Genomic DNA, 22,315 nt, shown 5'->3' with positions numbered 1-22,315 from the left:
CCCGCCCCCAGGACCTTTGGGTTCACACCATTGGACTGAGATATTAGGGGCGGGGCTATACGGTGCATCCAGGAGCGCTGTTGGCTACGCCCGCTGTCGCTCGGGGATGCAGCTCCTGTCGCCCCGCCCGCAGGGCTGCGCCAAGTCTAAGGGGCTGCACTGGAGTCTAGGCATCTCTTGAGCCCCAGGCAGCCTTCCCAGTCTCTTTGACACACCCGCATGAGGTCGCTGAGGCTTGTCACTGCGTCAGGATCCAGTGTGAGCTCGATTACCTGGCCGTCCACTCCGATCTTCCTGACATCCCTGCCAAGCTCAGGGTAGACTTTGGATCCAACACTTCTAGCCATGGTAGCTTTTGAATACACCTGAAGGCCCTAAGGATAAAGGGCAGACCCGGCCTGAACTGGGTGTCCAAGTGAGCAATACAGGGTATTTCGTAGGTTCCCTGCTCTCTAGTAGTCTCTCAACTGTGTCTAGTGCTCAAACGCAGGGGAAATGGAGAGTCAGAGGCTCAGGACTGATCCAAAGTGGATATTCAACAAGCTGACAAGGATGAAAATTACATTAGGCATGATGTACTAGCAGTCTAAACTCAGGATCCTGGTCCATAGTTTTCACTCACCCCATTTTACAGGTACAAGAACCAAGGCTTGTACAAGAACAGTTACATTTTGCGGGGAGGGGGTCACCCACAGCTGTGCTCAGGACTTAATCCTGGCTCTGTTCTCAAGGATCACTCCTGGGGGCTGGGGAGATAGCACAGCGGGTAGGGCGTTTGCCTTGCACGCGGCAGACCCGGGTTCAAATCCCAGCATCCCATATGGTCCCCTGAGCACGGCCAGGGGTAATTCCTGAGTGCAGAGCCAGGAGTAACCCCTGTGCATCGCCAGGTGTGACCCAAAAAAAGCAAAAAAAAAAAAAAGGATCACTCCTGGCAGGGTTCAGGAGACCATATAGGATTTCAGGGACTCAACCAGGGTCAGCCACATGCAAGGCAAGCACCCAACCCACTCTACTATTACTCCAGCCACAGAGCAGTTACATTTCTTTTTTTTTTTTTTTGCTTCACACCCAGCGATGCACAGGGGTTACTCCTGGCTCATGCACTCAGGAATTACTCCTGGCGGTGCTTGGGGGACCATATGGGATGCTAGGATCAAACCCGGGTCGGCCGCGTGCAAGGCAAACGCCCTACCCACTGTGCTATCGTTCCAGCCCCAGCAGTTACATTTCTTGTTTGTATTAAACAAATGGGGGGAAAGTGAGTCAGAAAGATAGTATACCAGTAGGATGCTTGCTTTGCGCAAAGTCAACCCAGGTTCAATTACCAGCACCCCCAGAGCCAGGCAAGAGTGATCCCTGAGTGCAGGGTCTGGAGAAAGCTCTGAAAAGCAATGGATGTGCCCCTCCCCACAAAAAAAGTGTCAGAAGACAATCATTGGATTAGTTCCATAACCCTTTTATGGAGGAAGGTGGTTTGGGGGCTTACTCCTGGTTCTATGCTCAGGAGTCACTCCTGATTGATGGTGCTGGGATGGCTTCTATAGCTCTTTGTTGAAGATCCAGACACCCTGATCCTGGCCTAGAGTAGTGATGCCTAACCAAAAACTGGGCTCAGGAAGAGGACAGGCCTGACTGGTCATCAGCAATGACAAACATCAATCAAATTTCCCTGACACAGCAAAGTTCCTTCCACTCCCACTCTCCTCCCCTTTTGTTCTCTCATGTGTATTCATCCTGGAACCCAACAGAAGCCCTTTACAGGCAAAGAAATAAAGAACTGGGCCTGAGGACTTACAGTCAGCAGGTGGCAGACCCAGCAGACAATTGGTCCCTTCCACTCCTTCCTCACCCCATTTCCTGAACTGGAAATTGTACTGAGTTGGTGCGGTTGGTTCCCTCTGGGCAGTTAGACCAGATGGTCCAACCAAGAGGTGGCAGTGTTGCATAAGCAGAACGTAGAGTTTATGAGTAAGTATCCTAGAACATGGATGGAGCAGAAGCTGTTAAGTTCATGTCCCACTGGGGTCTGTGAGATAGCCCAGTGGTCAGGGATACATGATTTGCACGTGCCAGGGCCTGAGTTTGTACTCAGATACAATGTGGTGAATAGCCACCCTCTACACTGCTGGGTATAGTCCTGGAGGCCCTGATCACTGCCACAGTGTCTCTGGGGGCCCCCAGCTCTAGAGGGCCTGCCTGGGCTGCTGGCTGCTCAACATCATCAAACCCTTGCACTGAGCTGAACCACTCAATTGGCCAAGAATTAGGCTAGAGACTCAGTACAGTGGGTAAGGCACTTGCCTGGCACACCACCAAACAGGTTTAATTCCTGGAACCATATATATGGTCCCCGGAACACTGTCAGAAGTGATTCCTGAACACAGGAGTAAGCCAGGAGTAAGGAGAGCTAGATGTGACCCTCAACCCTAAATTGACCAAGTATTATTGCCAGGAGTAGCCTCCAGACTCTCTGAGCATTGCTTGAAAGTACTCCCTTACACACACTTAATTTGTTTTGGGGAGCCACACCAAGTAGTGCTTAAGGGCCTTTCCTGGAGGTGCTCAGGGGACCAAATACAGTGCCAGGGATCAAAGGTAGGTCAGCCCTGTGCAAGGCAAGCATCTCACTGCTGTATAGAGCATATGGCTTGTACCATCCCCAAATCAAATATCTAGATGGAGTCAAATCAGATACTCGGATGTTCTCTGTCTCCTTTGAGTTCTTTCTATGTGCCTTTGGCACCAGGGATCAAGTAATGCTAGATGAAATGGGTTGGGTTAGTACCTGAGCCCTAGGTCTCAGAAATGCAAAGATGCACTGCCTACTTACTGCTAATTATGCACATCCACTAATGGGGGAAGTGACTCCCGCATTGAACCATCCTTTTAGTCTCTGAATTTATGTGATTATTGGGTAGGCTTTCTGTCTTTTTTTTTCTTTCTTTTGGAACACACTGAGTAGTGCTCAGGACTTTTTCTTGGTTCTTTCATTAGGGATCACTCCTGGCTGGATTCAGGGGACTATCTGGGGATATGGGGTGCCAGGGATTGATCCCAGGTCAGCCGCATTCAAGGCAAGCACTCCACCCACTGTACTGTTGTTCTGGGTAGTCTTTCTTTCTTGTTTTATTTGAGTGTGTGTGTGTGTGTGTGTGTGTGTGTGTGTGTGTATGAATAGGGTGAGAGACTGTCTGAGTTCATCATGTCAACCAAGACCATCCATGGTAACTCACAGTTCCAGAAGGCTGAAGCTGAAGGTTGGACCTGGGAGTCTCCCAGTGGACACTTCCACAACGAAATTGACCACATAATATTCAATCGACGGTTTTGCCTGACCGATGTCACTGTTGTCCCAAAATTCTAAACGGGATCAGACCACAATCTCTTTCGTGTGAAATTCTACTCCACGGGGTGGGGAGAAAGGGCTGCAAAGTTTAAGAAGAGAACTCCAATAACAACCACCAACTGGGAGCTCTTTAGCACTACTACAGCAATATGGGAAGATGCTATTGTTGACAACATCAACAAGGAATTTGATTGGCTGATTCAGCACCTCCATGATTGTGCGAGGAATGCAGAGAGAGAGAAAGCCACAAAAATTCGCCTGTTTCACACAACAGAGACTGGCCCACATCCATAAGAACAAAAGCAACCACTGTCGGCATGGATGTGCGGAGAAAGGGACTCTCCTTCACTGCTGGTGGGAATGCCGACTCGTTCAGCCCTTTTGGAAAACAATATGGACGATTCTCAAAAAATTAGAAATTGAGCTCCCATTTGACCCAGCAATACCACTCCTGGGAATATATCCTGGAGAGGCAAAAAGGTATAGTAGAAATGACATCTGCATTTTTATACTCATTGCAGCACTGTTTACAATAGCCAAAATCTGGAAAAAAAACAGATGACTGGCTAAAGAAACTCTGGTACATCCATACAATGGAATACTATGCAGCTGTTAGAAAAGATGAAGTCATGAAATTTGTATATAAGTGGATCCACATGGAAAGTATCATGTTAAGTGAAATGAGTCAGAAAGAGAGGGACAACATAGAAAGATTGCACTCATCTGTGGAATATAAAATAACATAGTGGGAGACTAATACCCAAGAGTTGTAGATATAAGGATTAGGAGGTCTGCCCCACAGCTTGGAAGCTGGCCTCACATGCTACGGGAAAAGGCAGCTCAGATAGAGAAGGGAACACCAAGTGGAGGATCTCGGGAGGACCCATTCAGGTTGGAAGATGCGAGCTGAAAGTAGACTATAGACTGAACATGATGGCCACTCTATGCCTCTATTGCAAACTACAACACCCAAAAGGAGAGAGAACAAAGGGAAATACCCTGCCACAGAGGCAGGGTGGGGTGGTGGGGGATGGGGTGGGGGTGGTGAGAGGGATACTGGGATCATTGGTGGAGGTGAATGGGCACTGGTGGAGGGATGGGTAAATGATCACTGTATGAGTAAAATGCAAACACAAAAGTTCATAAGTTTGTAACTGTACATCACAGTGATTCTCTAATAATTTTTTTTAAGTTGCCTATTTTTGAAAACTCATTCGCCAACTCATTCGCCAACGTGGTCTGGTGTGAGCCTCAGGCAATCATAAGCTAACATCCGAGCTCACAAAGTTGTGCAGAGAAGTGATAAAGGAAGACCTCAAAGAGAGAAAAACAGCAGTGTTGTCAGATGCAGGAGAAGCTGGAAAAGGTATTTGCAATACCCATCTGTCTTTCACCAACTATAAGACCAAGATGACTGCCCTCCGACATCCTAATGGATCTATCACATTTTCCAGAAGGGCAATGGAAAAGGTTATCCACGACTTATACTCGGATCTCTTTGATAGCCACATCCACCTGCCCACATAGCAAATTCCGCAGGATGGATATGTCGTTCCCAGTGTTCTCCCTTCCGAAATCCAACACACCATTTAGTTGGTAAAAAAAGCATACAGCACCCAGTCCAGACAAGGTCAGACCCAAATACCTGAAGAATCTGCTGTCAGTACTCGTTAATACACTGGCTCGGCTCTTCACACGCTACCTGTCTGAATGCAATGCAATTCAGAGACAACCGCTGGACTAGAGCTATTACCGACTGGATTCCACGGGACATCAACAAACCGCGTGGCCGCCCACCTACAAGATGGTCAGACTTCTTCACCAAGACCCTGAATAAATGGTTTGAGGCTCTTTGTATTCCTGGAGCGAGCAGATGCCAATTGGGCTACACTAGTACACGATAGGGACAAATGGAGATGTTACTGGCACCCGCTCAAGCAAATCAATGAATAACGGGATGAGAAGTGATACAAGTGTGTGTGGGCACATCAAGCAATGCTCTGGTTTACTCCTCACTCTGCACTCAGGATTTACTCTTGGTGGTGCTCAAGGGACCATATGAGATGCCTGAGATTGAACTCAGGTCTCTGTATGCAAGTCAAGAGCCCTACCCACTGTACTATGACTCTTGCTCCTGGGAAGTCTTTCTTGACCTCCCACTGAAACTCTTTTGTTCCATGTAGCTTTCCTCACATGCTCCAGGAACGTCCCTATAGAGCAGGCCAGCAGCTGGGGAAAGAAGGGGAGAGTGTGGGTGAGTATCCAAGGCTACTAGTCCCTGTGGAGGCCATTGTCCCTGAATTGTTTCTGATGCCTACATACAGCCTGGGTCATGATGGACACCATCTGGGCAGTGGCCCTGAGTCTTTTTAAAATGGGTGCCCCCCCACTGATCATCTGTATGTAACTGCTAATCCAGTAGGGACCTGACAGGTCCCTGAAATTCTGCCAGGAGTACAGGGTGGGAGTGAGGGGAGGGGGGAATCTGTTTGGTACACAGTTGTCCTCTTTGTTCTCTGTTCAGAGTCCCATCCGGCAGCCGTGCTGGACCGCAAGGTCATCGAGCAAAAAGGGATTCCAAGAAGACCAGGGCTCAGTGCCCTTGAAAAGCTCTATATGCATAGCTGGGCTCATTCATTCTCTCCTACAGGAAGGGATGAGAGACCCTAGCTCCATGGTAGATGGCTAGATTGTCCCCAAGAATGAGATGCCCCAGAATAAGGGCCCTGTATTTCAGAGAGGGCCACTCATTCACCCTCCCAGAACTTCAAGTAATATCTCTATGCCAAATGGCTGTCACCTCAAGGGCCAACTCCAGTGGACTGGTGGTAGTTGCCCAGCTCCGAGAGATTTTTGTGTCCATTGGATGTATGCAGGGGCAAGGAGACCCAGCAGTGGTACCCATGGGGAGTTCTGGGCCCTAGTCATATCTCTTTCTTTGTTCTCACCAAACAACTCCTTCCAATATGGGTGGATATGTCACATCCTCCTCTTAGCATTGTTGTGGGCCTTGTGGCTTCCATGCTCCTCCCCAGAAGGCCTTGGAAAATGTGGCAAGCTGAGGATCTGGGCCTCTCCAGGGCAACCAGGGCAAGAGAGGGCCAGGGATATGGTTCAGCAGTGGAACACCTGCCTTGCTTGCGGGCTCACAAAACAAAGCTCTTCCCACAAATCACTCTCCTAGCTCCCTTTCATAGAGGAAACTACATTCACAGGCCGAGAAGCCAGTTCAACAGGCCTGCATGCATAATTTGCTTTTGCAGGAGCCCCAGATTCTATCCCCAGCACTGCCAGAAGTGACCCTTGAACCCAAGTAGTCTTCAGCACCATCAGGCCTAGCAAGACCACACCAAACAGGGCAGGAGAGTCCAAGAACCATGCATCATAAGTGAGGGTTACTGGCCAAGGGTTAATCATCTGGGGGAAACCCTAAAAATAAGCCCCAATGGGAAGTAGTAGCTGGTTATTCTCCCCCTCCCCCATATAGACTCAATGGAGCTGACAGAAGGTTACTGTCCCATTTGTGGTATCATGTGGGGCCTGGGTTACTGTCAGGACCATGGCACTGCCATCCACCTGGCCGGGAGGTGTGATCTGTCCTAACCTCAACCTGAGGTGGCTGGATCTTGGAGAGTCCTTCCACGATCCAGGAGGGTGAAGGAAAAGGAATAAGAGGAAAGGAAAGATTGATAAATGAACAAACTACTCCCCAGGCCCATGGCCATGGCCTTGGCACAGAGAAAGGAAGGAGGGCAGTGCCTTTGGGTCCCGCAGGTTGGGCTGAACTTAAAGTGTGTCTGTAGGTTCAGGCCTGGTTGGTGAAGAAATCCCCCGATCATCAAAAGGTTCCTTTCTGCCCTTGGAAACCCTGCAGCCCCCATCCTGGTCTCGCTAAGCCAAGCCCCCCACCCCCCTTTCTGCTGGAGAACCCCTGGGGCGATGGGCGTGTCGCCAGCCTCAGAAATCTGACGGGCTGCGTTCTCTTGTAACTGAATCAAATGAGAGCATTTTCCAGCTTCCTTTTCCCAATTGGAAAATGGGATGGCAGCACAACTCTCCCTCGCGGGTAGTATGAGGAATGCAATTTGATGTCTACGGGAGGGCGCGGGAAGCACCGCCGGACCAAGGGCTGGCGCTGGAGGAGTCCTGGGGACCGGGATAATGACGGAGGAAAAGCGGACAAGGTCTGGGGAAGAAGCGCCCGGCCTGCCAACCTCCGCTCCAGGCCGGAAGGTCCGGAATCGTCTTCGGAGGCGCCCGGGAGAAACTGGGGGGCGGCGGTCCAGCTGCCGCCGCAGCGATCCCGGCAGGTGCCTGGGCCTCCGCCACTCCACAAGGGGGCGGGTCTCTGATGTGGATGGACATTTCTAGAAACCAACGGCAACCCGCCGTCTCCCTACTCTCATCCAATAGGCGCCGGTTGCCGAGACGCGCCGGGTGGTCTGACCAATGGGAAAATTCGCGGTCCGATGGGGCGGGGCGGAGGGTACCGTCACCGGCCAAGCCCGCTTTGCGCACGGGCCGCGTGAAGGGAGGGGAGGGCTGGCCTGGGGGCTGCACGCTGGGCCCGGGAGGGGTCCGGCCCCGCACCGGCCCGAGCTGACGCCCAGTGGACAGCCACCCGCGCGCGCCGGGCGACCTGGAGACGCCCGTCTGGGGGCGGGGGCCGCGCTGCGGAGCCGCCCACGCCGCGCTCCAGGTAAGCACCGACCGGGGGGCGGGGTCCAGGGTCAGAGGCCGGGGGTCCCTGCTGGGATTGGGCGTGGCTGGATGCAGGCTCTGGCCGGAATCCCGGCTACGATCCGCAAGGTTTCCTAAACTGGGTCCTGAGCCAGCGTGTCGAGGTTCGGGCAGGGGTTCGGGTCCGCGCTGGGGTCGGAGCCCCGCCCCGCCCCACCCTTACCTCGCGGGCGCTGCTGCGGTACGCGAGACCCCGGAGGCCGGGGGCGCGTCCCTTTGTGCGCGGCCTCCCGGCCCTGCCCCAGCGGGCTGCTGCAGCCGGCTTGGTGCGCCGCAGCCCATCGCGGGCGGACTCTCCGCAGCCGCGTTCTCCGAGCTCGATGCCCGCCGCCTCGCAGATGGGGCCGAGCCGCCGCCGAAACTTTACCACGGCCGGAGGGACGGCGGGGCCCGGGAACTTTCCTGGGGCGGCGCGCCGCCGGCATCCTCTGGGATCACTGCCCGACCAAGGGGATGGTCCCCGGCCACTCCCGCCACCTGGAGGACGAGGGAGTCCCGCTGCCCTGTGACCGAACCTGGGTCCCCCGCCCCGCCCCCCGAGCTTTGGAACATTAGACTCTGGGCGGAGGCGCCACCTCCCTGCTCGGCGTGGTCCTCCGCCCGGGGTTTGCTGAGGTGTCGCCCGTGGGCCGCTAGCCTGAGAACCCCGGACCTCCCATTTAAATACTTGAATAATTGAATGTTGTCTCCTTATGGCATTGCATCGTTTTGACCTAAGCGTAATGTATCACAGTGGGAATGGAGCTGGGGTGTGCAGGGTCCCCTTCTTCGTGGACTCAGGCGTGTTTAGGAAGGAAAAGAAAAGCTGGCTTCAGGAAATCCCAGGCAGTGAACCCTCACTCACACCCCTTTCTCATGTCACCCACTCGCCGTGCAGCACACATAGCTGCTCAGGATCTCTGAGCCCTAGGGATTCAGGGGGTGGGGGACTTAGTGCCTGTGAGGGTGGGGGACTGAGCCCCCCTGATGATGCACCAGGGAGACCCCCCCACCCTTCTGACTCTGCCACCTGCAATGTAGACTCCAGGCTGTACCAGGCTGTGCTCGCCTCTTGTCTGTTCTGCCTGTCCTGTGCTCAATCTAGCTGCACACCTGGGACAGTGCCACCCAGGCCGGTGGCCAGTGGCAGGTGTTCCAAGCCTGGGGTCAGGCTGTGGCATGTAGAGCTGTGATCCTGAAACCTGTGCCTTGTCCCTACCTGCTGCAGCAGGGAATCCACCCCCCCCCTTCAGCCCCTGCCTATAGCCCCCTAGATTGGTGGGCAGGGGGCTGAGCTCAGAGTACTAGGCTTGGGGATATTTGTCCTGGCCTGGGAAGGTCCTTGGAATGCAGCCAAGCCTGCCCCTGCCTCCCTCTTTCTGCCTGAGCTACTGACATGAACTTGGCTAGATATCCTCAACCATCGCTCCTCCTGACAAATGGGCAAAGCCTGAGTCCAAGTAGAGCCCCCCCACCTCACCTGGGTTGCTTGGTGCTGGCCCCAGAGGTGGGGGGCCCCCTGTATCTCCGGGGCTCCACAAAGGCAGGGCTGCATATTTGTGTCTGTATGTGCTGCACACACAAGATGTTCTGGGGTGCGCTCCCTCCCCCTTCCACTAAGAGACAGGCTTCAGGGTGTGAATGGCAGGGTCTTGGCCCCGAGAGGCCAAAAACGCCAGGATACCAGCTTCAGCCAGCCCTAGTCTGGCCCAGCAGACTGAGGGAGGGGCAGAACTGGGTCACGTGGACAGGGGGCAGGTGCTGTGGGATACTTGTGGGAGCACAGGGTTGCTGGGAACTTTTCCAGCGGCAGCCTGAGTGGAGAGGACATCTGTTCTCTCTCCGCCCGCTTCCATTAAACTGCTCCGTGTGGGCCCCAGAATTAGAGGATCACCGGGGGAGGGGGAATCCCTGTCCTTTTCTTTTTTCTTCTTCGTTTTCTTTTTGGGTCATACCCAGTGGTGCTTAGGGATCACACCTGGTGGGCTCAAGGAACTGTGTGGTATGCCCAGGATGGAACCCAGGTCACCCATGTGCAAGGCAAGCGCCCTACCCATTGTACTAACACTCCAATCCCTGTGTCCTCTTCTGACTGGCCCATTTGACAGATCAGAAAGATGAGCCCATTTCCAGGTCCCCAATCTTCCCTTCCTGCTCCCAAGGGGCCAGCAAGGGAAGTAGTGACAAACCAGGCGGAGTGTGGCCACCAGGGGGCCAGAGAACCTCCCTGTGCTTCACTGCTGCCGCAGGACCCTGGCTGGCTTACCCAGCCCCAGTGGGGAGGCCGAGCTCCTCCCTCCAGGCTGCCTCTCCCTGGTGTATGGGAGGGAAGTAGGCAAGTCTCCAGGGGCCCCGGTGCCCTCACCACCCTTGGGCAGATAGAGGGAGACCAAAGGCTGGATGTCGGGTGCTTGCGTGTGGGTTCAGGCAGGGACAATGAGAGCCCGCTCCCCCACACCCGCCTCCCTGCTGTAGCAGAGAGAGGTTTGGTTAAGGTATAGCCCCAGGACCAGCTGACCCCTGGACCAGCCTCTGGGCCTGCCCTCGGTCCGGCCACGCTGCCTCCACTCCTGGTCTGTACAGGAGTGTGGGGGCCCATCTCCTGAGCACAGTTCTCTGGTCTGCACAGTGTGGGGCCATGAGAGGTGTGCCCTGTGAGAACATGACCCTAAAAGGGGTGCTGGGCTCAGTTTGTGCTTCCCAAGGCCTCGCAGGAGCAGCCGTGGGAACGCTTTGGCTATCAGGACTGATAAGAAAGGCCTGCGGCTCCTCCCAGAGGACAGGGTCCACACAGCTGTTAAGCCAAAGTTGTCCCAGAAATGTCACATTTTGTGCAAAAGCTGACTTCTTAAAAAAAAAAAAAACAACCAAAAACCTCTCAGGCCTTGGGTAGGCAAAGCATCTCACAGCATCTCCTCTGCTGTGGGCCAGGAGGGTGATAACAGTACGCAGGGACCACCAATCACGCCTGCCTCCTGGGCATTCCTGATGGTTCTCACACACACACACACACACACACACACACACACACACACACCAATCAACCATGCCTGTTTGCCTCTCCTGCACTCCTAATGGTTTACACACACACACACACACACACACACACACACACACACACACCCCACGCCTGCCTGCCAACTGCCTCCTGGGCACTCCTAATAGTTCATACACACCACACATACACACACACACACACACACACACACCAATCAACCATGCCTGTTTGCCTCTCCTGCATTTGTGCTGGTTTACACACACACTCTCACACACACACACCAACCAACCATGCCTGTTTGCGTCTCCTACACACACACACACATACACACACGAGCGTGTACATGCACCCTGTCTCTACCCTCCCTGCTGCTGTTTCCCCAACCTCACCCTGGCTTGAAGCCTCTCTCAAGGATGATGGGGCTGCCATGGGGCACGTGAACTACCCTTGGGCCCCTGGTGGCCATGTCCACAGGTGGAGGTGGGACCAGGCTGGGATCAGCCTGGAAAGTACCTGAAACCTGAGGAGAGACAGTGCCGGTCCCTCTGGAGATGACCTCGCAGCCACTGCCCTGACCCTCCACAGCTGCCACCCTCCCAACACACACAACTGTCCACTTTTATGACACTCCCGGCAGTATCCCAGGTGTCAACACAGAGGGAACATGTCTGCCCAGACAGAATACCGTGTGGTTCTCTGACCACAGGGACTGCTGGCGTGTGCCCCAGCTCTGGTCCCAGGGCTTAAATGGCTTGAGCGGCTGGACTCCCTGCCTAGAAGGGGCCCGGGGGCCAAGGTAGCCACAGGAAGCCTCAGGAGAGGCCAGTGGGCAGTCTTCAGTTTGGAGTGGTGGGTAGTTGGGGGCTGGCAGGGCCCCCCAGGAAGCAGCAGCTGTGGCCCTGATGGGTGAGGACGGCTGCCTGCCACGTGAGACAAGGTGCACCTGCTTTCCGGAAGGGGAAAGGTGTCGCCAGTCTTCAACTTGGAGCAGCCCTGCCCTTTTCCCTCTGGAGAGGACATCGCAGCATACAAGGCCTGTGCTGGACTGCTGACCCCTGGCCCTTGAACCATCTGTCCTCCGTCTCAAGGAGAGTGGACAGCATCTGACACACTGCTGTGGGTGTGACAGCCCCCGTAAATGGGGGAAAAGGGCACACACATGCAGGAGCTTGGCAGGTTACAGGGTCTTCTGAGCACAAACCCGGCTTCGTGCTGACACAGTGGCCCTTGGCTTCACCTGGTGCTCTCCCATTTCCCTGCAGGAGCTGGAGCTGGCAAGGGTGGGTGTCAGGACATGTTGATCTCCCCCCGAGCCAGGTGAGTGCCTGACGTGGGTTTAGGGTGGGTAGCTGCTGCGGGTGGCATCTGGCCTGAGGGAGGAGCCTGTGGTGGCTGCCAACCACCGAGTTTGTAGGAGCAGTTCTTCACCTACCTTCACTTGGGGCTTCTTTTGGATTTTTTGGTGCCACACCCAGTGGTGCTCAGGGGTAAGTTCCTCCTGACCCTGCACTCAGCAGTCACTCCTGGCGGTGCTCAGGGGGCCATATGGGATCAAACCTAGGTTGGATACATGCAGGGCAAACACCCTACCCACTGTGCTATTGCTCAGGCTTCCCCTATAAATGGGCATCTCCACCCCCATGCCCTATAAATGGGCATCTCCCCAGCCTCCCTGGGAGCTGCCAGCCAGGGATGCACTGTTGGGTGCTGGCCCCAGGCCTTGGGTGTTATGTGTTGCTGCATCCCTCTTGATAATCACAGGGCTGGTGGGACTGAGACATGGTGCTCAGGACACATTGCAGGAACAGGTGCGAGTGGTCTTCATGTTCCCCGAACCTCCCAATGGAGGGTTAGTTATGCCCTGTTGGCCCCACAGTCTTGTCAGATCTTGCTACACTGGCTGAATTTGGACATTTCAAGTGCTTATAAGATGTCCCTGGTCACTCCTGTCCTCCAGGATGGACCTCTGACTCCTGCCCGGCTGACTGTCCTTGCCCCACAGGGTGTGGTGTCCTGGGGGGCTTGGGGGGCTGCACTGGCCAGTCAGTGCCTTGCTCTGGTGCTCTAGCATACTGTGCAGGGGATGAGGGCGCATAGAACAGGGGAGGTGCCAGGGTTCAGCTCCCAGCCCAGGACTTGCTTTCTGGAAGCCGCCGGTCAGTCCGGTAGGAAAAGTCCGCTAAAAGTCCGTTTGTCCATATGCAGGGCAAAGTTCCTGTAAGGGTTGAGTCATGTGGAACCCTCAGGCTTGGATGAAGATGCTCAGAGCACTCAGGCCCCCAGATGGGGGATGGCTTGAGAGCTGCCGACCCCTGAAGGCCTGGCAGGCCAGCCAGACACCAGATGACACTGCCAGTAGGGCCTGTGGACCCCGTCCCCTACATTGTGCCCTCCATCGCCCGGTCCCCTTGACTCCCTGCCTTCCTCTGTCTCCTATTTGTCCTCCGATGTATGATAACTGAGTATTCACGTCTGCCGGGGGCACTGCAGGGGTGGACGATGGCCTTTGTTCCCTCTCTGCTCTGGTTTGGGCCCTGTCTGACTGACTGGGAAGGAGAATCTGGGCCCTGGCTTAGGGCTCCTGCCAGACTGCAGATGTGCCCACTGAGAGGGCATTGGGGATGGCCTCAGGACACGGTTAGGACAAAGGCACGCCCAGGTGTGTCCCATCTTCACCTATTGCCTGCTCACTGAGATGATGGCAGCAGAGAAATGAGGGCACCGCAGGGCTGAGGAGCAGCAGTGGGATCAGGGGCCACAGAGGCAGGGTGGGTGTGGTGCTGATGCCAGCTGTACCAGGGTACCCCTTCCCATAGACCTGTCAGCCCTGCCCACTACTGAGAAGGCCCCGTCCTTTGCCAGGACACTGTGCTTCTGTCCTGCCAGCCCCACCCATGTGGTTTTATTTGTTTGGTTTCCTCTGAGGGATGGAGACCAGGTGCTCTTCCCCAGCCACATCCCTGACTCCACCCACGTTCTTGGGCTTTTGCTGTGATTCTCAGCTTCTATCTTAAATCATTATCATCATCATCATCATCAATCATCATCAATATTAAAATACAACTTCTTGGACTGGAGTGATAGCACAGCGGGTAGGGCGTTTACCTTGCACATGGCCAACCCAGGTTTGATTCCCAGCATATCATATGGTCCCCTGAGCACCGCCAGGAGTAATTCCTGAGTGCATGTGCCAGGAATAACCCCTGTGCATTGCTGGGTGTGACCCAAAAAGCAAATAAATAAAAATAACTTCTTGAAGGCTAGAACAAAAGTACAACCAGTAGAGTGCTTGCTTTGCATGTAGCTGACCCAGATTTGATCTCTGGCATCCCATATGGTCTCATGAACCCCACCAGGTGTGATCCCTGAGCACAGCACAGGAACAGGAGTAAGTCCTGAGCACAAACAAAAAAGGCTTCTTTTCTTTTTTGCATCACACCTGGCGATGCACAGGGGTTACTCCTGGCTCTGCACTCAGGAATTACTCCTGGCAGTGCTTGGGGGACCAGATGGGATGCTGGGATTGGGTCGGCCACGTACAAGGCAAACGCCCTACCCACTGTGCTGTTGCCCCAGCCCCAAAATAGGTTTATTTTCTTGACTCTGCATGCTGCAAGTTTTTCTCTGCCCCTCCCCCTTTTGTGTGTGTATGATGCTGGATTCATATGGAAGGCAAATACTCTACCCCTAGGCCATCCTTTACCCCTTCTCAGCTTCTATTGGTTTTTTGTTTTGGTTTGTGGCCACACCTGGCAATGCTCAGAAATTACTCCTGGTGATGCTGGGGATTGGGGGGGGAACCATGTGAGATGCCCGGGATAGAACCTGAGCCGGCCACATGCAAGGCTAACATCCTACTCACTGTCTTATCACACCAGCCCTGCCGAGTGTGTTTGAGCCATCTCTCCAGCCTTAGCGAGTTTCTTCTCTTCAGAATTTTGTGTATATTTCATGATGAAATCTGTTGACTGTTTCCCTGTTTCTGTTAGCCCGTCATTCTGTGTGCTGTGCTCCATGTCCTCCCCTGCATGTCGCCAGATAAATAGGCATCTTCCCTTTCCTGTGGGTATTTCTGCTTTCGTGTTTTACACTCAGCATTTCATCCATCTCAGATTTATTTTGACATATACATGAGGCGAGGATTTAGCTTTGTCTTTTATGGTTGAGTGTGAGCCATTTCCCAGCTGATACTTTCTGTCACTGGGAGCTGGAAATGTTACATAACAGGGGCTTGTGCTGCGGCAGCTCTGCTGGGGTCGCCCCCACTCAGCCCACACACTCAGGTGTCATGCTCACTCGTCTGTGCTGCAGATGGATCCTGGAGCCCCGTGTGGGTGCATGGGTGTGTGGGTGTGGGGCCTCTTATCCCTTACAGTCTTGGGGCTCTGGTGGCCTCTTTTACCACCCTTATCTACTAAGACCAGGGCACTACCCCTGCGGATCCCCCTTAGAAGCTCCCAAAGGGACACAGACCTCTTTTAAAGCATCAGGCCCTCAAGTGCCATTCACTACTGCCAAGAGAGGACACCCCTATACCCTGTGGCCACTCTGAGGAAGTGGGGGCGATGGTCTGATGTCTTTGTGGAGATCTGCATGCTCTGTGGCTCATGGTAGGGGTGAGCTGTGACCTCAGATGGGGGTTCTGTCAATCCTGGTGTATCTACCTTGTGGCCTGGAGGGGGGCGGGGCACTGGCTACCCTGCAGCTGGGGCGGGGCCTCTGCTATCAGACTGGCTCTTCCACGGAAGGTTCCCCGGAGAGCCTAAACCCTTTCAGGAGGGACAGGAGAAGAGAATGGTCTCTCTGACCAGGACTGGGTCCAGATCCGGCTCCTGTCATCCTCAAGGCTACCAGGGGGCACGGTTGGCACAGAGGTGTCCTGGGTCTGCCCCTGCAGCCAGCTTTGAGGACTGTGTCCACTCTGCTCTCCCTGCTCAGGGGGGCTTGTGGGGCAGGGCTGGGGCAGCAGGGCTAGCGGGTGAGGGTTCCCTTGCCCAACCTAGCAGTGAATGCCTTCTTCCCACACGCGGGTCACAAGGCATCTCTGCTCCAGGCCTCACGGCCATCTTTCATGGTTTTCCACGCCACCCCCTCCACCTCCTGGGCCCATTCCTGAGGCTTCTCCTGGGAGCCTCTCACTGTCACGCCAGCTGGTCAGCTCCACACTGTCCCTGAGACTGTCCTCTACCATCAGACTTCGAGGGGCCCCCTCCCTCTAGGCCCCCCAAGCATCTGCTGTCCCGGCATAATCCTCAGCACAGCCAAGGGTGTCCCGTGTGGCAGGGACGCCGACTCGGGAAGGACTGCCATGTCCCTTCCCAAGACAAGTGTGCCCCTCCCCCAGGGGCAGCTTGCCAGGCTGACATTTGCGATGGATGAGTTGGATGGGTTTGGTATTTCAAATGTGCCTTTAGTTAAACTTTTTCTTTTCAAAATATTTTCACTCTCCCTGAAATTCTAATGAGCCCTTCATGCCTCTGAAGTTACTTGCTGCTGTTTGCATTTTGCAGGATAATGAGACTGCAGAGATGGCTGCCAGCCCGGGCATCCCTCAGGCCCTTATTTTGTGTCCCAGAGGATGGAGCCTGGTGGGAAGATACCCCCCACCCATGGCCTATCCAGACCTCCTTGGATAGGGGCCACAGTGCTTGGTGGGAGGTGTTGCACCCATTGTATGGATGAGGAAACCAAGGCCTGAGCTATAGAAGAGTATGAGTTGTCCCAGGGAAAGGAGTTGGCTCCAGCCCAGGCACCCCTTCCAGTAGTAGCAGCCTTTACCTCCCTTCCCTCATGCCCAGGACTAGACCAGGTCTGCTGTCTGCACAGGTGCCTGCTGGGCCTGGCAGGCAGGACCAGCTCCCTAGTGGGTTCACAAGGATGTCAGAGCAGGGAAGAGGCCAGGAGAACAAACCCAAGACCACCTTTCCCCACCTCAAATTGCAAGTCAGCTGTCAAAATAGTTTTTAGGAAATATGGAAAAGGGAAGAGCTCGGGCTCATGCCGGGCAGCAAGACTTTCAGGAGGGGCTTCCTGGGGGGGGCTTGTGTCTGTTTGGTTTGGGTTTAAGGGTCACACGTGGCAGTGCTCAGGGGCTACTCCCAAACCCCGTGGTGGGTATTGAGAGACAGTGGGTCGCTTCTCCAGCGTCAGTAGGGGCTCCCCGCCTCCCATCCCCCAATACCACACTCCTGGGTACCACTCCTGAAGCTTCCAGCTTGTTTGGGGCCTGGGCCCCCCTGCTTAGAGCTGGGAAGACAGTCCTGGCATGGACGCTTGAGCTGCAGGAAGCTCTTACAGGCAAGACCTCTACAGTTATTCCCAGAACTGATCACAATTCAAACAGCAGAAAGGCCTGGGGTCGGCTCAACTGTGAGGTGTGGGTCGTGTGGGCATACATGTGTGTGTGTGTATGTGTGTGTGTGTGTGTCTACTTGCGTGTATGTGTATTTCTGTGTGTATATGTATGTGCAGATGTGTAGGTATGTGCATGTGTGTGCATATGTTTGCGTGTGTGTATCAGTACATATGTATGTATATGCCAGGGTGTGGGTATATATGTATGTGTATGTGCATGTGTGTGCACATGTATGTGTGCATACAGGCATGCACTCTGGAGCAGAGCTTCGTGGGGATTATCAGACTGAGCAAAGTGCCATGGCAGCCCCTGTCCCATGAGACCACTTGGCCCTGCCTGTAAACCCACCTTGGGGCCTGAGAGATAACTTGACTGGCTGAGCCCATGGTTCGACTCATGCAGGCGACCTGAGCACTAATAGGAGTGATGCCTGAGCACTATGCCAGGAATATAGTCCCTGAGCATTGCCAGGCATATCCCCAATCCTTTCCCCACCAGAAAACAAAACAGTTCACATTGGGGCCCTGCCCCAGAGGCAGCCCCACACTGGGAGGGCCGATTGTGTAGGGGGTCCCACTTCTGGGGATGGGCCTCCTCTTATCCCTCACTGGCACCAGGGTGCTAGATGCCCCCAGCAAGTGTCTGAGGTGATCAGCTGATTGGGGCCAGGTGGACATCCCCCTGCTCTGTGAATGAGACACACAGTGGGTGCTGGAGCCCCCCAGTCCCTTCTTAGCTCCAGCTGATGCCCTTGGGGGTGCCCTGGTGGTGACAGTACCCATGGGTGGTCTCTGCACATAGGAGGGAAGCTGAGAGCTTCTCCACACACAGCAGGCCCAAACCGCAAGGTGCTGCAGCACCGACTCTGTCGCTACAAAGGCCCGTGATGGGTGCATGGCTTAGGGCTTGCTGACATGGTCAGCAGTGCCCTCGGAGCAAGCACCCAGACTGCAGCCTGGAGCAGTGCACTCTAAGTGTGCCGCCCGCCACCTCTGATCCTTCCGGAAGGAGCTGGAGCCCAGGAGACTTTTTCCCAAGTATCCTGGGACAGTGTCCCCACAGAGCCTGCCCCATGGTCAGACTGGCAGCCTCACCTGTAAGCACCTGCTGTCTAGGGGCATGGGAGCCATCTAGAGGCAGGACAAAGGCCAGGACCCCAAAGGCCCCTTTGTCCCAGCCAAGGCCCCAGAACAATGACCTTCTGCTCTCATGTGCCTTCCAGCCTGAGGCTGGGGAGTGTGACAGGGAGACAAGGAGAGCTGGACCCTGTCCCTGGCCCACCCCAGACACCTTATTGCAGATTCCCTGGCATTTGCCTGACTGCAGGAAGTTTTTACGACAAGAGACAGTCACTCAGTTTTTATATTTGAAAAAGCAGTCCCAACCTGGGGCATTGGTTCTTTTTATGTTTGGTGTTTGGTTTGGGGATGACACCTGGCAGTGTTCAGAGCTTACTCCTGGCTCTGTACTCAGAAATTACCTCTGGTGGTGCTTGGGGTACCATAGGGTTGCCAGACATCAACCCAGGTCAGTTGTGTACAAGGCAAGTGCCCAAACATTAGTACTATTGTTTGGGGCCCCAAATTTGTTTGTTTGGAGTATTATTTTGTTTTGAGGCCACACCCAGTGATTATCATGGCTTACTTCTGGCTCTGCACTCAGGAATTATTCCTAGCAGTGCTTGGGGGAACTATGGAATGCCCTGCACAAAGCAGGCACCCTGCTCACTGTAATTTTTCTCTAGCCCCAAGCATTGATTTATCTTTAATGAAGACCAGTTGGGTGGTATTCAGATGAGGGTGGGGGGTGCCCCACAGCAGGGTGCATGGAGGGAGGCTGTTTCTACCCTGCCCCTGGCTGGCTGGGGACTCTGGGCCCAATACACAGACTGGTGAGTTCCTCTGTTTCTGGTGACTGTCTCTGCCCTAACCCCGCCTGTCTGCTCTGCTCACTCGGGGGCTCCCCCTCTCTGTTGCTGATAAGCAGTGACCCCTCAGAGCTATCTCTGAAGGTGGGCCTCAGGCTAGACCCCAAGTCTAAAGCTAGAAGCCTTGGGCAGGGAAGGGGCTGCAGTGTAGACAAGCCCTTGCTTCTTACCAGGTGGGTCTGATTCTCTTGTCCACTCTTTACACAAGTATGTGTCTGGTCTGACTGCTGGCAATCCCCCCACAGAGGTTCCCTGTCACCTTCAAGATAAAACCCAATTCTGGTCCATGTGACACCTCCAGCCCCACCTACCCAGCCCCCTCTCTCAGCTTCACAGACTGCCAGGCTTTGTACTCACAAGCAACCCGGGTGGTGCTCAGGGGACCATATGAGGTGCAGGGATTTGAACCAGGGTAAGATACATGCAAGTCACATGCCTTACCTCCTGTACTGTCTCTCCTGCCATATTTATAATATTGTAGAATCTTTTCATTTTCAAATAGTATACAAAAATATATACACTAAGCACAAGTGATTGGGTTTTAGTTTTGCATTTTCAAATATAAACAACTTGTTTATATTTTAAGTAGTTTATGAAATTAAGGTAGCACTGTAGCACTGTCACACTATTGTCTCGTTCATGGATTTGCTTAAGCAGGCATCAGTAACGTCTCCATTGTGAGACTTGTTACTGTTTTTGGCATATCAAATATGCCATGCATAACTTGCCAGGCTCTGCCGTGCGGGTGGGATACTCTTGGTAGCTTGCCGGGCTCTCCAAGAGAGATGGAGGAATCGAACCCGGGTCAACTGCATGCAAGGCAAATGCCCTACCTGTTGTGCTATTGCTCCTAGCCCATGAAATTAAGGTAGCTAAAATTATTCCTTTTCCTTTTCAATATTTGTTTTAGCTTCACCAAGGAGGAGCTGATGAAGAAAATTATTAGAAGCTTAAAAGTATGCATAGGGCAGGGTCAGAACCATAGAACAGCGGGTAGGGCATTTGCCTTGCATGTGGTTGACCTGGGTTTGATCCCCAGCACCCTATATGGTTCTCTGAGCCCTGCTAGGTGTGGTCCCAGAATAAAACAAAACAAAAAAGTCAAAAAACGTTTGCCTTGCCTGTGGTTGACCCGAGTTCGATCCCCAGCATCCCCTATGGTCCTCGAACCCTGACAGGAGTGATCCCTGAACCCATAGCCAGGAGTAAGCCCTGAGCACTGTCAGGTGTAGCCCCCAAACCAAAGAGAAAAGCGAAAGCCCAGATCTTGGCAACCCTCCAGAGACTTATGTCAGGATGGGCTCTGATTGCTTCTTGGGTCCTGTGTCTGCACTTTCTCCCCGGGTAATTCTGTTATGTGGAACCGTGACCCCCTGAGGGCCATTTTCCACATTTCCTGGCATCTGTCTTTTCTCAACTCTTCTCTCATTTCCTGCTGGCTTGCAAGGGCTGCCCTCGTCCGGCTCTGTCTGGTGAATCTCCGCGTGCTGATTTGCTGCAGAACCTTGTCTGCTCCTCAGTACCTCGGCCACATTGAAGCCTGGAGACCCTCATCATTCTCTGCCGCTCTCCTTCGCCTGGCAGAGTGTCCCGGTTCCTCAGGTCAGTGCCGTCTCATGCTTTGAAGGCTTCGGGGAGGGCAGCAGGGTGGGCTGGGGTCTAGATGCCACCGCTTCTGCCCGGCTCTGTGGCCCAGTGCCCACCTGACCAGATATTGTTGTGCTGGACAGAGGCGGGAACCATGGGCAGGTAGATGATGGGGTCAGGAGTAAGCCCAGCTCCATGGTGGGAGCAGCTTTGCTCAGCAGTGGCCAGGGCACTGCTGAGGGCTGTCTAAGAGGTTGGTGGTGGACAAGCCATCATCCTACCTTTCCCTGCCCTGCTGGACCTGTCAGGACTTCCAGGGGCATAAAGGGAGGGGTGATGATGGCAGACAGAGCCCCAGCCAAGGTGTAGGACATTGGCGTGGGGAGATTGTGTGTGCCCGGGCGGTGTGCAGGACTGTGTGTGTTGTGGGGTGAGTGGGTGCGCCTGCAGTCAAGTTTGAGGAGATCTCCAAACTGGTCTCATGCCTGTGGTGTGGTGGGGAGGGCTCCCAGCCTCCTCTCCGGGCCTCTGTGTGGGTGGGGGTAGGCAGACAGGACCCAGACAGGGCACTGTGGCTGGGGGTGGGTGAGAGCCCAGCCTGGCCCTGCTGCTTCATTTGCATATAAAAGGCGGGACTGCAGGGACTGGAGGGTGGCTGTGTCTGGACCAGTTGCCATGGGCACTCCCCAGCTTTGGGAGCAGCCAGCTGGCTCCCAGGCAGGGGCTGGGGTGGGGTGGGGGGGCGGGGGTTGCTGGGAACAGCAAGTCTGGCTCCAGCTGTGTTCCTAGGGGCTGGGGGGGGGAGGGGAGCCAGAGCTGGCCAGAGGCCATGCATGAGGGTCCCTGCCAAGGGCCCCTGAAAGCGGGCCGGGACTGTGATGCTGACGGCCAGGACTGAGGCTGCGAGGGCCGGACCCTGTGACCCAGACAGCGGGGGTTTCTCCTCACCTCTGTAGTTGTTTGCTTCCCCGCCTTCCCTGGCTGTGGGTGCTGGGCAGTTGGGGTCAAATGGCATAATCCCTGTTCGGGTCCCGAGGTGGAGGTGAGTGACCCATGCCCAGAGTACTACTTCCTGGGAGCCCCTGGGAGCCCCAGGCCTCATCTCCTTGGATGGTGAGCCCCAGCTGGTCTGACTCAGGAGCTGCCCCCTTTCCTGTGGGCCCCAGCCCTCCCCGGACAATGTGGGGATTGACCCCGGGGTGCTGACGAGCCCCGTGTGTATGTACTGGCACTCAAGAGGGTCGACAGCATCAGCAGCTAACTCGCACGCTGGAGGGGAATGCTGGCCGCGTGGGGTGCGGGGGTGCTCGCTGACTCAGGGGGCACTGCTGTGTCAGGCTGTTCCCGAAGGGCTGGGTCTCTTCTGTGTCTCCCATCTGG

General features: G+C 54.7%; 1 protein-coding gene across 4 annotated transcripts in view; it reads left to right on the top strand.

Annotated features, from left to right (window-relative positions):
• Positions 1 to 7,860: 7,860 nt before the first annotated feature.
• The window catches only part of ARVCF (ARVCF delta catenin family member), a 42,007-nt gene continuing 27,552 nt past the window's right edge, over positions 7,861 to 22,315 (top strand). For 2 of the 4 annotated variants that reach the window (XM_055119364.1, XM_055119362.1), the window contains exons 1-3: positions 7,861 to 8,048; positions 12,329 to 12,383; positions 20,796 to 20,950. The gene's annotated coding sequence lies outside the window, so the exon portion shown is untranslated. The remainder of the gene's footprint in view (positions 8,049 to 12,328; positions 12,384 to 20,795; positions 20,951 to 22,315) is intronic. The other 2 variants (XM_055119363.1, XM_004607482.2) reach the window with 2 other exon arrangements.

The sequence above is a fragment of the Sorex araneus genome, chromosome 11, assembly GCF_027595985.1.
Source record: "Sorex araneus isolate mSorAra2 chromosome 11, mSorAra2.pri, whole genome shotgun sequence".
NCBI lineage: Eukaryota > Metazoa > Chordata > Mammalia > Eulipotyphla > Soricidae > Sorex > Sorex araneus.
The sequence above is the reverse complement of the archived record's forward strand: the minus strand, read 5'-3'. Positions and strand labels throughout refer to the sequence as shown.